At 43.9% G+C, this 19,954-nt stretch overlaps 1 protein-coding gene and 1 long non-coding RNA gene across 2 annotated transcripts in view; one reads left to right on the plus strand and one right to left on the minus strand.

Annotated features, from left to right (window-relative positions):
• The window catches only part of LOC135901568 (uncharacterized), a 1,085,637-nt gene that overhangs the window by 667,103 nt on the left and 398,580 nt on the right, over positions 1-19,954 (plus strand). The window lies entirely within an intron of this gene.
• LOC135901566 (uncharacterized) overlaps positions 11,008-19,954 on the minus strand; it is a 57,243-nt gene continuing 48,296 nt past the window's right edge. Inside the window, exon 2 of the long non-coding RNA XR_010564173.1 lies at positions 11,008-14,076. This is a non-coding gene — a long non-coding RNA (uncharacterized lncRNA). The remainder of the gene's footprint in view (positions 14,077-19,954) is intronic.

Genomic DNA, 19,954 nt, shown 5'->3' on the forward strand with positions numbered 1-19,954 from the left:
ATTCTGGAGATTTATGTACCAAAGCCCCGATACGATTGTGAGGCTTGCGGTAGTGGGGGACTACGAAATAATCTTGACCACCTTGGTCTATTTAACGTGCATCCAATGTACTACGCTGCTCTTGCATTTCGCCACCGTTGAAATGCGGTCGCCGCGGCCAGGATTCGATCCTGCGTCCTCGGGATTTGCAAGCGCAACGCGAAAGCCACTAGTATACGCCAGCACGGTGCGTCTTGCATCGCGTAAGGCAAATGAAATTAAGCTTTACAGCATGAAAAGGGAATGACATGGAGTTGCGCAGGTTCTCAAAATGCAACAAAAGCCGTTGCGCCTCCTGTATTGCAGTGTCGTGGCTTGGCAGCGTTGTGTTTTCGGAGGGCTCATGTTTCATGCGCGTTCACCAAGAAGCAACTTGCAGTAGTTCAAAAAAAAAGAATAAAAAAGGAAATAATTTTATGAATCCGTAAGGACAAAGATTTGGCTATAATAGCCGTAAAATATTACATAAAAGTATCAGAACACCAGCTTACTTTAGGTTCGTGGAAATACGTGATGGTCATCACACGACACGATCTGACGCTATATAATAAAGCATTGTCTCAAAATGTGTGTCTACTTTTTATATCTATGGTGTCTCTTTCTAACTAGAAAAGAATTAAAAGGCATTCGAAGTTCTCTTCCAAGATGAAGAGATTAGACGTGGAGATACGTAGCTCATGGAACTCTGTACGTGCTAACTTTGTAAGTAATAAATGACGTCATTAGAGACAACCTCCTTATTTACAGCAAGCTAACGGAAATGAAGTCTTCATACGAGGTGCCACAATTAATTGGTTTTGAGGAATCGCAGGTTCGGATCACGCCACGGTTTACAACCGTTAATCGAGCGGTATTGAATACACGTGAGCTTCGACTCCAGAGCGCTTCCGGGACTTTTTGACCATTTCTCATGAGACGGCGTTTCATTTCCTTCCAACATGTTTTACCATTCCAAATGTGGCAGCTCATACTATTGAAACAACGCCTTCTGTGATGTATTAATTAAGGAGCGCGTACTGTGCCTTGTTACGATCTCATAAACAGGCTACGCAAGGCGGGTCAAACAATATAGCCACACTTGCGGCAGATAATAGCTCTGAAGGCATGTCTGCACACTTAAGATATATCTGTGGTCGTACCGTGACCGGAGACGCTGCGTGCGCGCGTGTATTTTTAAGGAAAACATACTAACTTAAGCCCCGTGATATTGCCCCCGTGCCGGTCTTGTGCTTTACTGTATTACCGCGGTTCATCGTGTATTCTTCACCGCATTTGAGCGCTGTACTGTGGCGAAGCTGATTATGAGGAATCAATTATTATGCAACGCATGACCACTTTTTTATTTTTATTTATTTATTTGAACATACTGCTAGCCTCACATATGAGGCTGTTGCGGGAAAGGGGTAAGATACATCTTCAAGAGAACACAGTTCAAGTATAGGCGCAGACATAGATAAGTTTAGGAGTACAAGGCAGTACATATGCACTCTATAATTATTACACAATTTTTATAACAGGAGCGGGGAAAAATGGTAGTTAACGCCATGATGGAAGGTTTAGCACACAGAAGAACAAGGAAAGAAAATACTTTTTTTTTTTTGATGTACAATGCGCAAAAGACAAGATTCAGCAGGTGTTCACGTCCCGGCAGAATACAAGACACTGCTAAGTGAATTAGAATGCCATTGTACGACGCAGCGCACCTGTGTGCAGGTCGTAGCTACAGAACATAGTTTGATAACTTGGCGATAAAGGTTTCGAGTGATGTACAGGTGACAACGTCATCGGGCAACATGTTCCATTCACGGATTGCATGTGGAAAAAATGAGTACCTAAATATGTCATTGTAAAATCTGTATTCTGTTAAGTGCTTGGTGTGTTTTGTTCGAGAACTACGTGTATCTGTCTGTAGCAAGCAGTCACTCGTATTGATTTTCGTGCTTCCATTAAGGAGAAGGAAAAGAAACTTAAGACGAAGTAGTCGAGCTCGATTTTGTATAGTGGGAAGTTCAGCTCGCCTTAATAGTTCTGTGGGGGAGTCAAGACGGCGATACTTATTAAAAATAAATCTAATCGCTTTCCTTTGTACGCTCTCCTATTTTGCTATGCACTGCTTACGGAAGGGAAACCAACAGACTATTCCATATTCCAGTATAGAGCGAAATAGTGACACGTATGCTAAGCGTTTAGTATCTATTGATGCGGATCTGAGGGAGCGTTTTAACGAGTATAGAACTGCCAGTGATTTATTAACAATATATGTTAACTGCTTGTCCCATTTAAGATCTGATGAAATTATAACGCCTAAATATTTATACTCTTCTACTTTCTTTAACATCTGTCCTTGTAAATAATACGGGTAGTTCATGGGCGCTCTTTTATTCGTTACAGTCATACAAACTGTTTTCTCTGTGTTAATCACCATCTGCCACGTTTGGCACCATTGTGTTATATTTTCAAGTGCACTGTTTAAGGTTATCTGATCATCACGACAGGGTATTTCCTTGTAGATAACACAGTCATCTGCAAACATTCTTACTGTGGCGTTAGTATTAATGTGTAAATCATTGATAAAAAGAAGAGGATAGGAGCTAAAACGGCTCCTTGTGGGACGCCAGATAGCACATCGCCGAAATCCGAAGAGTAGTTCTTGAAACATACATATTGACGTCGACCTATAAGATAACTTTTTATCCACTTGGTGATGTTGTTGTCACCGAGGTAGTGGATAAGTTTTTGAAGCAACTTTGGATGGGAAACTCGATCGAATGCTTTAGATAGATCTAGGAATATCATGTCGGTTTGACTGCATTTGTCCAATGTAATCGCTAAGTCGTGGATTGTCTCAATCAATTGAGTAGTCGTAGACAATCCTTTTCTAAAACCATGCTGATTAGGGACAATTAAATTATTTTTTTCTATGAATGACATTATGTGCTTTAGGATTATATGTTCAAGGATTTTGCCGGCCGTACAAGTAAGCGAGATTGGTCTGTAATTTGCTGTGCTGGTTGGGTCACCGGATTTATATATAGGGATAACCTTAGCAGTTTTCCATTTCACCGGAACCTCGCCCATTTGCAATGATTTTAAAAAAATAATCAGTAAGAACTTGGACATCCATTCCGCGTAGCGCTTCAAAAATGCATTCGGTATGTTGTCAGGGCCACAGGATTTTTTGGGGTCTATTTCAAGTAAGAGGGAAAAAATTCCCGACTCGGTTAAGATTAAGTCGTCTAGTTCTGCTGAGTAGCTAGGAAGGGATTGAAGGTTGGGTTGTCTGCTGTTGTCTTGCGTAAATACTGAAATAAAGTATTCATTGAACTCTGTAGCCTTTGCCATAGCTTCAGTTGGTGATGGATTACTGGTCTGACGTGACTTTGGATTAAGGTATGGCCAAAACTTACACGGAGATGTTTTGATAAAATTACTTAAGGTTACATTCATGTATTCATCTTTTGCCTTTTTTACGGCTGACTTTAGTGCCAGGGAGTTTTCGCGTATTTTATTAGTGTAGCCTGGTAGCGGTAGTTTATTTCTCAGTTTCCCTAATCTGGCAATTTTTCGCTTTAGTTGTATTATGTTTCTTGTTATCCAAGGGTTCGTCCTACGTACTGGTTTGATCTTTGTGGGAATATATTTTGATAAACAGTGCTGATGCTGAATGATTCTTTCCAATGTTGACCATAATCTATTCACTGAAACTGTATTATCATTCGAGAACGTTGTAAAAGTGGAGTAAGAGTGATCTAGATAATCAAGAACGCTGACGTCGTCGGCATTCGCCCAGTCGAAAATTCGTGTACTCCCTTTTTGGGTAGGCGGAGGTGTGCCTAACAGTAAGCAACATTTAGTAGCTTTGTGGTCCGATATGCCGTCGACAACTTCCCAAGAAACACTTCGGCTTCTTTAGTGCGTCACCCAAAGCTCGCGGTGCACGGGCGTTTTTGCGTCGGGCGTCTCCACTCGCAAAGCGGACGCTGCGACTTCGCGATCAACAGGACACACCATAGCCGCTGGGTCATTTGGGAAAAAACGTCGGTCCTAGGTTTGCTTACCCCGATTCGAGGGCGCGTATACATTCACTGCGATCCGGACCTTGGCTGGGCGCTTTCTATGGTCACTTTCGATGCGTCATCCGCACATTGCGAACACACCAACGACGTTCGATCTTCGCCTATACTTGACTGCAGAACAGAAGAATGTTTAACCGTTTAACTACGAGTCGTAGCAGTCGTAGCCGACAGAAATGTAAACACAGTAACCACATTTCATGTTGTTTTCCTGGCTTCGTCAACGCTGCGTCTGCTTGTTGGACGCCTGCGCCACCTTTATAATTTGAAAGGAATTCATTATAGTTTAGCTAGCTAGACACGTCATAATTATTTTCTTACACGGCGTGATCGTCAGTAATTCTTAGATCACTGTGTGGAAAAGCTGCCTTTTCACGTCCACGTCGCTTCACTGAAGACCGGCCGATTCATATTGCAACTGGCAATGTCATTGCGTTAAAAAAAGTAAACAAAAGTAAATAAATAGAAACTATTAGGACACAAAATTGTGTTATTTGTACAAAATAATACTGAAAAACATATTTATAACTTGCACTTAATAGCATAAAAGTCAAGCAACCTGCACCATGTGTAATTGCAAAACCCTGGCTACATTGGGCAACATAACATTGAAACAAAAGCATTTGTAATGGTTGCATTTTATTATCATTTGCTAAACAATTTTAATTAGTTTGCAGTTACTAGGAAGAGGATTGTGCACAATTACAATGTCAGTAAACACAAAAGTAAGGCAACCATGTGTAATTCTAAAAGTCTGGTATTTATGGTAAAATTTTGAACAAAGTCCGCCATATCTTGTCTTTCAGTCCTTGTGAAAACAAAAAGTAAACAATTGTATACAATAGTAAGATACAACAATGCAGCAAAACTTGACCATTACTCATAAACGGCCAGTTTTGACAACACGCCCACGGGCCGCAGTTTCTCACTTATATTACAACATACGAATTGAAAAACAGTCAGTCCGACAAACTAGTCATCCTCTATAATTTGGCCAAGAAGTTATAACAACGAAAGTGTGTCTGTTCGCATTTACGAAAGCGTCTATGTTCCTGTCAAACTGAAATCCAAGCCATGTATGACGTTTATCTGCTCTCATGTCACCTTATATTTTCACAACTAACTCAGTTATTTGCGCAATAAAGTGTTGGCTAAAATATTTAGAAAGCAAGTTATGTACCTGTGCGTGTTACCAAACGTTCCTTCTCTTATTTGAGGTATGCATCATGTGACGCTGTAGCAGACGACGTAGCAGACGCCACGATCATCACGGGTGCTTTTTCGCGAATTTGTTGCTTGAAGAGCATTTAGTAGCCTTCGAGGGCGCAGAAATGTGTCGGGAATGCCTCCAGTCTTTTTGCGCGTTTATATTGCCCCCTTGAATGTGTCCAAGTGCCCAAAGACGTAGCACACTTTGCACATTTATGTTCGCACACACTTTGCGCACACTGTTCTGAAGTCCATATTCTTGCTTACACGGTTGACGTTGCAGCGTTTTGTTCAGACCAATAAAGGGTGACTTGGGTGATACTGCATCAGTTTTGTTTACGTGGCGGTAGCGCAAAAAACTGGCATAAATGTTTTGGTTACTTATACGGGGTTTGCAAACGGCGCTTTCGGAAATGTTTAAACTTTAATAGCCTCTTGATTTGGTGAGTATGTAGGATTCCCAGTGGTAATATGCAGGAGAGTGGCCTTTACTTGTGGCGGAACACAATCAAGCTCCTTCATTGAACAGAATGGTGCGATGGATGCGACTAGACTACATTTACTCGTGTCATAATTCTTTGCGAGCTTACTGCGCTGCGTGCTCAGTGGGTCTCCTCTTGCTTCCGGGAGAACCACGGTGGGGTGCGAACGCAGTCTGCGACACGTTTCCATTGCGTAGGTCGTAATGGCAGCTGCCCAGCCAGGCCGACCGTTTGCTTCACCCGTCTGCAGTGCCAAATACTTTCGCGAAGACGGCTTTTCATTGCATAATCATTGTGAGTTCCGGAAGAGGCCTCGTCGGCTAGTAGATTCGGCGTCTGCTATCGCGATTCTGTCTTCATTTACCTAAATTCCAGCTGCAACACGAATACAACTACAAGGAACTTTCGCGTGAATGTTGTGTTACATGCACCCCAGGGCTGAGCCTGAATGTATGAGAAATAATAATTCGTTCCTTCGTGGTTGTCTTTAGTTGTACAAAGGCAAGGGATGCGTTCGTACGCGTGTACCAACCTGAATCATACGTCTCGATTGTTGTAACAGAAATGTTCATTAACTTTTGTTTGAATTTTATTTATTTTTCTCAGGTCGGCTTCCTTGCTGCTGAGAATGAGCAGCCGTTTAGTATTTGTGCTTTCTGATTGCCATACGAAGCTCCGTACACGCGCCTCAATTCTGCCATTCCCTCCACCCCCTTTCTTTTTCTCGCGAGAATTTCGCGACAGCTTGGAATAAGCGGCCAATTTCTGTATACTTTATGTGAACATATATGCGTCACGAGTCAACGTTGGATCGTCGGGTAGCAGGACGTTACATGACAGCCCCGTGACGAAGTCAAAGCAAAAAGCTAGTCTGTGCAATGGTCACTACCGAGAGTTTTGTGCGAGATAAACAGACATGATTATGAACGCAGATACCTTCCCGAGTACCTGTCGGGCATACGCTGACAAATTGTAACCACAATTTCAACTGCCGGTAGGAACCTTAATCGGTAGGATCGATCACGAGGAGTCAGTAACGGCTTTCTTTTACTCCTCGTTTTGGGTGCGAAATCAGTACACATGTAAGCAGCCCTTAGCATACAAATGTCGTTGCCGACGTCAGGCAACTTTCCGAGGTGCGCACCAATACGGCGTCACTTCAGCGTAGCTAAGCCAAGAAAAGTAGCCATTGCCATGGTCAGCCACGTACCCAGGGAGGGGGGCGGAATTATGCGGCATACCCTCCCCCTCTCCCCGCCCATGCCACCACTCCTCACACATATTCATAGAGCGCCGAGAAATCAATCTATTCCGCAGTCAATATTTTGCTGCCTTGTACCGTGAAAGCTGTATGTGACTAACCTTCCGAAGCTTTTCGGCAGCCGTCAAAAAAAATTATCATGTGGGCCGATCCTGGTGATAGTGCAGAAACGGTCCAAGCTCAATGGCACATACCCCTCTGTGCCCGGAAACCTGTAACGCGCCCTTAGCAATATTCGGAGTGGGCCCACGTATGGGGAATGCTTAACGCCTGCTTCACCTACGCCGGGGTTCGCCCCGGCATTGGACTACCTTGGCTATGGATTCACATATGCGGAGCACTCAGCGCCTGTTTACCCGCCGTGGTTGCTTAGTGGCTATGGTGTTGGGCTGCTGAGCACGAGGTCGCGGGATCGAATCATGGCCACGGCGGCCGCATTTCGATGGGGGCGATATACGAAAACACCCGTGTACTTAGATTTAGGTGCACGTTAAAGAACCCCAGGTAGTCAAAATTTCCGGAGTCCTCCACAACGCCGTGCCTCATAATCTGAAAGTGGGTTTGGCACGTAAAACCCCATAATCGAATCGAATCAGCGCCTGTTTCACGAACACCGACACGGGTGAGCCCGGAATTGCACTATCTTCGGGATCGGCCCACGTATGGGGAGTGCCTAATGCCTGCTTCAGCTTTGCCGAGGGTCGGCCCGGCACTGCACAACCTCCGGGCCGACCCGCGGCGAAGGTGAAGCACATCTCATAGGGGGAGAGGGGCGTACCTGTGAGGTACACCTTATTTCAATTCTCGTTTGCGGGTTTACGCAACTTTATGGCTAATGGCGGGCATCATTCACATTTGGACTATTAGAAGGCCTCCCCCCCCCCACTCACTTGCCTAGAAAAGTTACGTTGACTTGCCCCCCCCCCCCCCCCCGAGCCCCCCGAAAAAAAAAACATTCTGGGTACGTGCCTGGCCATTTAGGTAGAGTGGCTGATAGCATAATAATTTGCAATGAATAATGGAAGCATCGTTTACAGACTTCGGTTTTATTGATGGGCACCAACGACACAAAGAACAGTATGCGGAAAGCGGCCACCGGGGTCAGGAATCCCGCGACGTCGTGCTCAGCAGCAGCAGCAGCGCTCCACACAGACACTGAACCATGACAACCGGCCCACAAAGGTTGCACGAGCGTCGGCACAGCGCACATGTGTACGCCGATAATGCATATCCACCTTTGACCGAAGTTCCCGCGCCGCATCGAAATTCCTTGTCTATAGGGTTGCGCTGCAGAAAATATGTGGCCCACTGCTGCAATTCTTACCTGGTTAGCGTCGAGAGAAAAAAGGAAAGTTTGAAGGCGATTCCACCTATAGCTGATGTCGATGAAAGGCAATGTCTTCCTTGGCGAGTTCGGGGTGAGAGTGTGGCGTTTGAAGCGTACATTTTATTGTGAGCCGCGCTGGAGCGACAACGTCCGGCGTCTCCAATCGGAAAGCGGACGTCGCCAACCAACAGGACACCGTAACCGCCGGGCCCCTTAAGAAAGAACATCGGTCCTCCTCTCTCATCCTAGAGTTAATGCATAGGTAGCATATACGTGCAGTAACTAATGTAGCGTAGCAAACTAGAGCGCACTAACTCATGTCGACGTCTTTGTCTTTCCTATCAATAATGTATGTCTGTCTGTCTCATTCCATGAGGCTCCCCCGATATACTGAAAGTTGCCCCGCGCGATCGCGGCGTAGCGCTCCTCTACTTGCTGAGGCGCGGATCACTGTACATGGCACTTTATGGCGTCACCCGCAGCGTGAGGGGAGTATACGAAGAGCGTCGGACTTCGAAAAAAGTTAGGCGCGCAGACATGGACATTCACTTCCGTGTCTGCATTACCTTCGCCGTAGGCCCACATATCGAGACATAGATATATATCCAGGATCGCCAAGGAAAACATTGTCTTTAAAAAAACACACACAAACACGCACAAACAAAACTGAGGAGTCAGCTTTGTGGCGAAGTTCAGTACCGTAGAGATTCAATAAATAACTGCATATCATAAAACGCAGTTTTATTGCGTGCAAGGAAGCCCCCCGCACCCGCTTTCGTCGGCACACACACACACACACACACACACACACACACACACACACACACACACACACACACACACACACACACACACACACACACACACACACACACACACACACACACACACACACACACACACACACACGCGCGCGCGCGCGCGCGCGGACACGCACACGCACACACACACACAAACACACACACACACACACAGTGATAGGCATAACAAAGCAAAAGGGCTCTGAACCACCTCCTTACTCTTTATCGTTATAATGAAAATGCGGCTTCATTTGCACTATGCGTACCCAATGTCGAGGGACAACTGTACGACCCACGTACCATGCTGCGCAAATACTGCTGTATCCAGCAATAAGATTGAGAGGCGGGCTAGTTGGTTTGATTTTATTGTGGAAAGTTTTGCGCACACTAAACGAAGACAAAAAGAAAAGGACTAAAGACTACTGCCGTTATTGTGTCCTTTTCTTGTTATCTTCGTTTAGTGTGCGCAAGACTTTCTACCGTATTCGCAGTATTTGCACTGCACCACGTAGCATACAGGGTGTCCCAACTATCATGCACCAAGATTTAAAAATATACAAATGCAATGTAGCTGCACAGAACCAAGGTAATGTCGTTTGCCGTCGCTTGCAGATACCCAGATACATTTTTGCATTCCGCTTAATGATATAATTAATCTTATTAAGCAACTTCTCAAATACTGTAATTAGAATAAATGTGATTAAATGTGATGAAAATTGTAGAGCAACAAAAACAACTCCCAATACAGCTTTCTGTTACTCCATATGTGCTACATAAATGCGTTCTTCCGAGCATGAAAGGAGCCCGCGAATACACGCAAAATTGCCGCACGACTGCCCGCTCGAGGCACACTGTGTGTATTCGCGGGCTTCCTTCACGCTTGGAAGAACACTTTCATGTAGCACGTACTGGACAACAGAAAGCTGTATCGGGAATTTTTCATGTTGCTCCACAATTTTCTGACTGACACATTTAATCTAAGTATGATATTTGGGAAGTTGACTAATTAAGGGTAACTATAGAATGCAAAAGATAATCAGAGTATGTCCACGCGACGGCAAATAACATCCGTGGTTCTGTCCGTCCACGTGGCGCTTGCTTATGTTTAAATCTTGGTGCATGATAGTCGGGGCACCTTGTATATTAAATGTATAGTTGGAAAAAGAAAGAATAGCCCGCCGTTGCCGCCGGTGGGCGACATGGGCGTTTCTACAGTGGGCGGCAGGCCTATATTTCTTCACAATAGGGTGCACAATGTGTTGTGAGTCAATAACGCGTGTTTTTTGCAAAGAGTGCCAAACATTCCCGAAGATAGAGAGGTCAAGGTAAAAATGGAATCACATCCGTACCTCCATCGCCAGCAACCCTGAGCATGCATCATTCAAGACTCCCATTTTGAACATGAACACGTGAACATTTCGAACAGTACTCCTCACTGTAACGCTGCAATGACATTCAGAGTATTTAAATAAATGAATAAATAATACATAAATGTGATTTGTTAGAAGACGAATTATCGGGAACGGCGGACATCAGTAAAGCACGTTAGGTGTTCTAATGTTCTGACTGTATAGTCAAATACCACATCTGTACTATTTTATTAGCGTAGATACGTAGCTGTTGACAATGTAATAGTTGTACCTGCTGACGAAAACCGACAGTTTTGAAATCACGCGAGAAGTCTTCATCTATTGGCCGTGCAGCAGGAGAAAGTTTCTTTTTCGGTGGGAAACAAACTGTGCGCTCAAGGAGTGCAAGAAACCACGTGCACAGTAATCGCCGGTTGTGGACGTCCTCTCACGTCTCCCAGTCTGCGTCACGTGAGCCGAACCATCTTTTTTATTTCGTCGTTTTACAGTGTATTAGTACTCTGTAGGTTCGTGGTGGGCACTTTCTTCACACGTCATCGATGCGCCAAAACGAAGCGTAGTGCACTAGCTCTTTTGTCGCACTTGTCTAGAATTTTACTTGCGGGCGCGCGGTAGGGCCTATAGCAATTACCAGGCCTATAGCAACCGATCAATTTCATCCATAGTTTTTTCCTACGCGTTCTCAAACATGTCTGTTGGAATGATTCTACTACCAACGCTACGCGCCATGTTAAATGACGATTCAACTTAAGCTATTGGTCAGATTTGACAGTTGTTGGCATATTGGGGAGTCTGAAAGAATAAAACCTTGACTGCAGCTGTCGTCGAAACTAGCGTGCATTTCTCCTAGCACTTCGTCAATCGAACAAACAAAAAAAAAAGAATGCGCTTAGGACCTTCTGTCGGGTTGTCTAATTTTCCGATCGACGTCTAAGCTGTTTTAACGATGTCTGAAACAACGGCAGATGCTCATGAGTGCGTCTTTTCCCATAGTGGATTGTCTTTATCCATTCGACAGCGTATGTACAAACTATTAAAAGCAATCCTTCCCGTCGTGCGGGGATTTCACTCTCACAAGAACACGCTTTGATAACTTTATTCGACTGATATAAAGTGCAACTTTACTTTTCCCATCGTGGTTTGCTTTAATCAGCGTTTTGACACCTTATTACGAGTAATCCTTCCCGTTGTGTGGTGTTTTCACTAGCACAACAGCACGCAGTCGGTTTCAGACCGGCCTTCGGCCATAGCTTGACTACCAGTGTATTAATTCTCTCACATTTGCAACCCCGCTTGTGCGACTGTCCTTATTCATTACTACACAGTGTTGTGAAACACTCCACATTGCTGTACAGTACTGTGCAGGAACTGAACAAAGCAGATGGAGGCTCCAGCGCTAGTTGAGCGCGCACTATACATGACAGTGTAAACTTCTGGAAATTTTGTCCCACGAGGTAGACGATAAGAGCTACTTCTCTTAAATGGTTTCTTCAGAACTATAACATCCTGATCTCGTTTTTTCATGGCCTAGTACCTATAGGCGAACTTGCTTGCACAGAAAAGATGATCGACCGCAATAATCAACTAATCAAGTACGAGGAGGCTTGTGCATACTCCTTGACCTGACAACCACTGCTTCGAGAGCCAAAAGAATGCACCAAAAAACGAGCCAGGTGCCTCCTGCAATTACAAAAACAAATGTTCCCTGTGCCATATGAACTTACCCGTTTTCACATTTGTGAAGCTACTGCTTTCCCGCATAGGATGGACACCACTGTGGCTAATATTGACGCCAATAAATTTGCATAATATTTTATTGCGTGGTCTGACTTCAAAAGTTGAGCATTAGGAGTCAGGCGCATATTTTGTTTATATTTCTGAATTTTTTTTACTCTCTGTACTTATTGTTTTCGGTGATGTTCCTAGAGGTGTTCGTCTCAAGTTTAACATAATCATTCTAAAAAACTGCCTCCACAGTTATTACTGCTTTACATCTTGACAGTGTTCACAAAACGCGCTAAAGAAGAACGGGCACTGAACTTCCAACTGGCGTTTATTTGAAACGATTATCCATTTTATGCTCTGCGCTTCAGGTACAACATGCACGCATCATCATGTAAAATCTTGTATAACTCAGTCATCTCATACATAAGATTGTATAGTCAGTGCTTTTACGAGTCTATATAGGTACGTCGAAAGAAATATAGGTATATAGACACGCGAAAATATTGACTATGCAATCTTATGTATGAACTGATTGACTTAGCGCCCATGCCAGCAGTGGACGGCGGAGCGTTACCGTCGCTCCGATGCATACAATCTTCGCTATGATGATGCGTGCATGAAGTACCTGGTGTGAAGAGCATAAAATGGACGATCGTTTCAAATAAACGCTAGTTGGAAGTTCAGCGCCCGTCCTATCGTATATATGTGTTCCTGTCGTCTTCGTCTTTAGCGCGGTTTGTGTACACCGTCAAGATAAACCAACTCGCCCAAATCGACGTATTGTTGCTTTACATCCATTCAAAACATCAGTGAACAGGCTGTGGTTTTATGTGTCACATACGCTGCGACTACTACGTCTTTGAAATAAAACGTTAAAACATAAAGTCACCGAAAATGAGCACATTTCTTGCAGTAAGGAAAGAATTACATTAGCGGGGTCAATGATAGGTCATTGCCCATATTCTGCAGTGCCAACGTCACAGTGAAGCCAAGGATACTTCATAAGCCGTAATCGCCACATCGAAGTAATGAAGGTGGCTCGCATTGCGTGGTACGGTTTGCACACGTGGTTTCCCCACATGCGCCCAGTTTCAGTTTCCCAGCGGAAGATGTAAGAAAATTTCTTCTGCAGCATGCAGGACCGAGGAGGAGGACTTATAGCGCAATTTGAAAACATATATAAGATCACGGCGTCAATTGCCAGGAAGTTTACATTCTGTGAAGCCATATAAACGCGATAGTTAAGGTTAATTAGTGCATATAACTAATTAGCGAGAAAAATAGGACCGTAGTCTGTTTTCCGAAGTCCGCCGTTCTCTATTGTCCGGCTTCTTTAAAAAGATCGCGTTTTTATTTTGAGCGCTCTATATTTAATAATTTTCGGCACTCCTCAAAAATACATCGCGTATAAGAGTAGACAGCGCTGATGTGGCGTACATCATGGATGAAATTCGCGTTTTTTTTTTTTTTAACTCCTGATTTGAAGCAAGTGGGGTGTTGGAAGAGCCTTTGGAATGGTCGGCTACATGCTGAGTGCGAATTTCTTCTCCATATACATTTTGCTCTCTCCGGGCCCCTGTACAGGTATTGCAATTGTGTGGAGTAGGTACGTCGTGCCATACGAGTGAATATATAGTGTGTGTTGTTGCTCGTATGCATAGTTTTCACGGCCTTCAGCTCCGCGCCAGGATGAACAGCCACAGCGTGAATGCTGCTATGACGACGCAGTTGTGCAGAGGCCTCTCCTCGTTGCGTAGAGGCGTCCGTCCGCCTTCGCTGGCGCCGATTTCCTGCAAGAAAAAAAAAAAATACAAATTTCAGGAATTTGAATAGATATATTTTTTTCAATACAACTTATCGCAATAGCAATGCAATATTCCGCTAGTGGGTAAGTTTTGATAGGGAAGAGAAAAGAATGGTGGTTAAAAAGGAAAATGAAGCGTACGGCTGGTTCTTAATGACTTTAGCAGAAAGCAGCACAATTGACACGGCAGTAAGATGAGACTGACCAACCTACGTGTTCTCACTCGTTTGTCACTTGCACGTGTCCTGTCTATTGCACTGTTTTCCTGCTGAAGAAAATGGTGAAGCTGACACGCATCCAAAGGGGGCAAGACAGACAGAACACCTCTTTCACCGCGGCCGCCACAGCTTGCCGGTCTGGTCAGACGTGCTTAGAGAAAGTGCAAATCTTCGTCACCAATGATGCTTTATTTATTTATTTACTTTCATATACTATTTTACTGTGATCAGTAAAAATTGAATTAGCCGATGTAATCTCTACATTTGTCTTTCTCCAGCAAGCTAAAGAGCCGTCGCTATGGAATGCGAAGAGTTCTCGCACAGATGACGCCTCCATTGATGGTGAACGCATTTCAGAGCGTCCTCGCGATTGGACTTGCATGTCATTGCAAGACTTCGTAGACCAATTTAGTGACGATATCTCGGACGCCTGGCTTTGGAATTCTGTATGAACCTGCGGCAGCTACACACCGTGCCGTGGGACTGCCAACATTAAGCCTAGCAGCTTTGCAAGAAGAGGCTGTAGTCCAAGTGGAGATGTTTGCAAAGGCTCACGCATGCTACTCGAGATATAGTATGAAGGGTAACATAACACTTTAAACACATAACGAGCGCCCACAATTCTCGCTCTGAAGAACAAAGAGCAAGGAACGAACTTCTGACGCCCATGAACGGTTCGGCGCGTCGCCTCTTCACGCAGCTCGACGGCCATGCCGTTGTTATGGCCGCGTTGCATGTCCTCGAATCATGCATTTCCGCTGTGTTTTCTGAAGGTTTGCCGCAACAGTGTTAAGTAACAACAAGTTTCAGGTGACCGATGAGTTATCAGTGTAAGCGAAATCGGTATACACATTCAAGTCGAGAAAAAAGCGCCAGAAAACAGGGGACCTAAAAGCAGGAAAGCGCCGCTGTTTGTTCGCTTTTCTAAGTATTCTCTTCACTGCGGCCATCTCTCCTGAATTTTTCGTAATATTTACGAATTTAGGATCGTTCTACGGTTTCACGACAATGTCAACTATTACGGAAAATAGATTCTGTTCGCGAAAATAGTTTAAGGCTGTTGAAAGACGGCGCGGCGCGAGATTGAAAAAAGAAGAGAAAAGAATTTGGGGTGGAACAATGCTCTGCGTTCTCATGGCAACACAAGAATCCATACACCGGAGGTGCCTGCTTCGGGCAAGTTTTTTAGACGGGTGTATTTTTCTTTCTTTCAATTGAAGCGGCATAAATCGGCAGCATCAAAGTTGCTGATGAAGTCATTGATCTGTAAGGAGTGTTGTCAGTCTCTGGTGTTCCAGATTTACTACCCTAAGTCATCGTTAATAAAGTGTGTGTGTCCTACAAAAGGCTGTGCGCTTAGAGCAAAGTGCGTGCTATCTCCGCTCCCTCCCGCCTGCTTTTTCGTGTGTGCGAGATTTTCGCGAATTCTGAAGTTCACAGGGTGGCACGCCTACACCTATTTGTTGCCCAGCAATGTTGCCCAAAGTTCGCCCAATAAAGAGTTATGGTATCTGCGGCTGGTTGCTATCGAGCGCTGCATTGGTTGGTTCCGTCCGTGCGATAAGATCTTGCCGAGCTCCGATTATGTGACCGCCGCCAATTTCCATTTATTGTTGCGCGGCGAAAGCCGAAGTCGCCATTTTTATCGGGTCTGTGCTAGACAACGTTAATCTGCGTTTGTGCTAGCTCACTCTATCTGTGCTGCAGTCGCGTAATTGCGGAAGATGACCGTGGATCCATTTCCGTCGCTTTAGGTGCGTTCGGCGGAGGCGCTCTGGCTGCTCCGAGCAGTGCTCGCCGTTTTGGTAGTATTCATTTTTCACTCTCACCACGACGTGACGGTATATACAACTGTGACACAGAACCGCACTTTCTTCCGTTTATAGCCGCCGTGGTTGCTTAGTGGCTATGCTGTGTCGCTGCTAAGCACGAGGTCGCGGAATAAAGTCCCGGTCAGGGTGGTCGCATTTCGATGGGGACGAAATGCAAAAACACCGGCGTACTTCGATTTAGGTGCACGTTAAAGAACCCCAGGGTGTCAAAATTTTTCCGGAGTCCCCCACTACGGCTTGCCTCATTATCAGATCGTGGTTTTGTAATTTAAGACCCCATAATTAACTTTCTTCCGTTTGTGCCAGCGCTTATTGCAAATGCGAAATTTATATGAGCAGAAAAAAGAATGGTCTGGGATTATAAAGTATAGAAGGAACTAAACGATAAGATGATTACTAACAATGATCTTGCAAAAACAAAAAAAAAGAGCACGCTGCAATTTTCAGCGTGGAAGTTTACTTTACACTCGTGAATGGTCAGAAATTTGCATTTATATGGTGTATACGTTTTCCCATTTCTTTGCTCACCACTTTATTTCATAATATTTGTAAAACAGTGCAGCGTATGGTAACTTTATTAAAACTGGAGCACGAAGTTTACAACTCTTTAAATCTGCACCAAAAACATGTATGGCACTTATGCAAACCGCATATATTTGAGCACCTCATGCTTACAAATTTGATGTACGAATTTACACCCTACGGTGAATTGTTACAATGTTTGAAAGGGTTTTGAAAAAGTCGTATACAGGCATAAGTCAGGGGTACAATTCAGAGCGGTGTATGATTCATCAGTTTTGTACGCTTTAGATGTATCATTTTGTGCAGTTGAGAAAATCATGCTATCCATTTTTATTGCCGAGTTCCAGAGTTGCAAAATTCATAAATGCTTTTCTTTTCTTTTCAAATTGTTATACATATTCAACGACTAAATATATTTTGCTGAATTTTGACTTTTCCTTTAACATGTAAACGTAAAACTCTGCTTTCGTTGCCGAGAAAAATGTTTGCTCAGTTCTCGTGTGCGTAGATGGGAGCTCTGGATCGAGCTACAGCTTCCTATTAACGATAGCACTCTTCTTGTTTTCGGGTAGATTTTTTAAAGGGGACATTGGGGGGGGGGGGCAGCTTGAGAAATAAAAATGTGGCGTTGGACATTGAAATATGTTCAAAGACTGCACACGACTTCTCGAACGATAGCAGACGCGAGCCTTCATCAACGTCAGACTTTTACGTAACGAATTATGTATAAGTAATTAGATTTTTTGGTAGTTTTCTAATCGATCGACTACATTTTTTTACTCCGTAACACTCACTGTGATCCAGTTACATTTTCCACCAATCAATTATATGCAACCAGTTACTATATTGACAAGACAAGCTCATTTTGCGTTTATTTGCGGAATGAGCGCCATAATGTCAGAACGCGCGTATTTACTTAGTTGATCTTTGGTTTTTCCATTGTCATTACATCTTCCCCGACATCCATTAGCTGATTTCCCTGTCCAGTGCTCATACAAGATATTCTTACAGACACCGCCTTGCCCCCCAACGCACACATTAAGGGAGTTTCAAAGCGAAGTTTGCCTTGCCGCCTCCCCCCCAGCCCGCTTCCCCCCTACGAGTACTGGCTGCATGCTGTCTGCTGATGAGTCGGTCGGTATCTCGGCGTATATATTTGTGGACGTATATGGACGAAGTTTAAATGCATGGCGAATGCTAGCACCTCAAATTAGCTTGTATCACCCCTGTTGCTGACCGCCATATGTAGAGCCAGTAAGCACACCGCTCTTCTGCGTAATAAAAATAAATTCCTGCATAAAACCTGTACATATAATGTCGGCCTCATAGGGGCCTCTAAAACACACTGAACTCTTGATACAATAGTGCATTATATTAAACAAGTTCTTGGATTTACTACGTCCTCTTGAATTTTGCCATTTTTTAAACTTTTTTATTGAACATACCTTACAGGCCCCTTTACAGGGCATTGAGTAAGGGGGGTAATAAAGAAAGTACAAAGTAACTTGTCGGTGTACAACGTACGGCCCAAATTTGCAGTTTAACATAAAGGAGAGGAATCGATGATAATGTGGTATGGCGGCAAGTACAAGGTCCGGCGGGAAAAGGATAACACGAAGAGAGAAAAAAAAAATATTGGCTGGCATTATACATATGGAAAAACTGGATACAAGAACTATAAAGTATACCGATTACAATGACAACCAAGAAAAGAAACTACAACCAAAGATAGACTGACAAATATGCGAAATCTAGGCGCATGAACAGTTGGCAGGGTATAAAATACGCACAATGGTAGCGCATGATAAAAACGCAGGAACTAATGGCGTGCACAGTAAAAACATTTATCAATATAAGGAATGCAGTCGGGCACAAAGTGGGATACTGAAGAAAAAAAAAACACGTGCAGTGGTACAAAAAAATGACGGATGTCTTTGGTCTTAAAGCTGTCAATATAACAAATAAATAAATACATGGGTAGTATACAGAACATGGCACCGGAAGTAAAATAAAACTGGAAATACTAGTGGCAAGTTTTTATTGCGAAAAGAAAGAGTGCAGGCGTTGACGGCAATTATCGTGGTCTGGTTCGGATGCAATGTTGTCTGGAAGATCATTCCACAAACGTATGGCGCGTGGAAGAGCAGATGCGTTGAAGGTGTGAGTTGACCCATATAATTGCGTGAAACTTAAGTGATTATGCAACCGACGTGATGTGATGGAAGGAGCATCAAGGTGAAATGGGAATGGTCTGTTGCTGCATGCGTATTTGTGAAAAAGGCATAAAAGGGCAATGTCGCGACAAGCACTAAGGGGTTCAAGTGAAAGATTGAGCTTAATTTGTGTTATGCTGTTATGGTTGTCATAATTACGTGAAATGAAACGGGCAGCCCTATTCTGAACTGCTCAGCATTTGACATATGTGCCACTAGGGGATGCATACATAATGCAGTGGTGGTCCAGCCAACTTAGGATTTGCAGCAATTTTAGGAGCAGGAGCAATTTTTGGACCAGGAGAAAATGTCATTTTGGAGCAGTTTAGAAGTAACCACATCAGCATTTTGGAGCAGTTTCGGAGCAGAAAAATTAAGGCCTTTTTGGAACACGTGAAGTAGTACAGCAGTAATCTGTAGCCGATTGGCGAAGCTTGTTATTACTGTACAATCAGTAAGTGCTGCTCAACAGTGAAGCAAAACACAAAGCCAACTGTGACCAATTAAGCTTACCTTGCCACGGACGGTATGCCGTACACGGTATTTGCAACTATATTTATTTGGGTAGGCAAGAAACTTAATTTTGCAAACTTATAAAATTTTCTAGGCTAACGAGAACAAAGATATTTACCTGGCTGCAAGACAGACAGAAAATTACAAATGAGCTAGAACAATTTGCGCCGTCAGTTTGTCACAAGACAATTAATTTGGCACAAGACAAAAGGTGATGGCAAATGTCTTATGTGCATTCCAAATGGCAGAAGTGCTTTGATCAGATTTACCGCACTAGACAAAAAAGGTATAACACCCAATAATGATGCTAGAAGGTCGACAAGAGAATATGCGTCTATGAACGACGCCAAGGTGAAATGCCAACGTACAGTGAGTCGCTAAAATGGTGATGGCGGTGAATAACAACGTTCGTACCATCTCGTGCCCTCGCTTTCGTTGAGAGGCGGTTTGTCGGCTTCCCGTGCGTTGTATGGCTTCTGCAAATAGATATGAGTCGATTCGTCGCAAAGCCATAACTTTTGTCGCCGATACCGACCGACCTTTGGAATCACTACCTTTTACCGCCC

The sequence above is a fragment of the Dermacentor albipictus genome, chromosome 1 (assembly GCF_038994185.2).
Source record: "Dermacentor albipictus isolate Rhodes 1998 colony chromosome 1, USDA_Dalb.pri_finalv2, whole genome shotgun sequence".
NCBI classification, from domain to species: Eukaryota; Metazoa; Arthropoda; class Arachnida; order Ixodida; family Ixodidae; genus Dermacentor; species Dermacentor albipictus.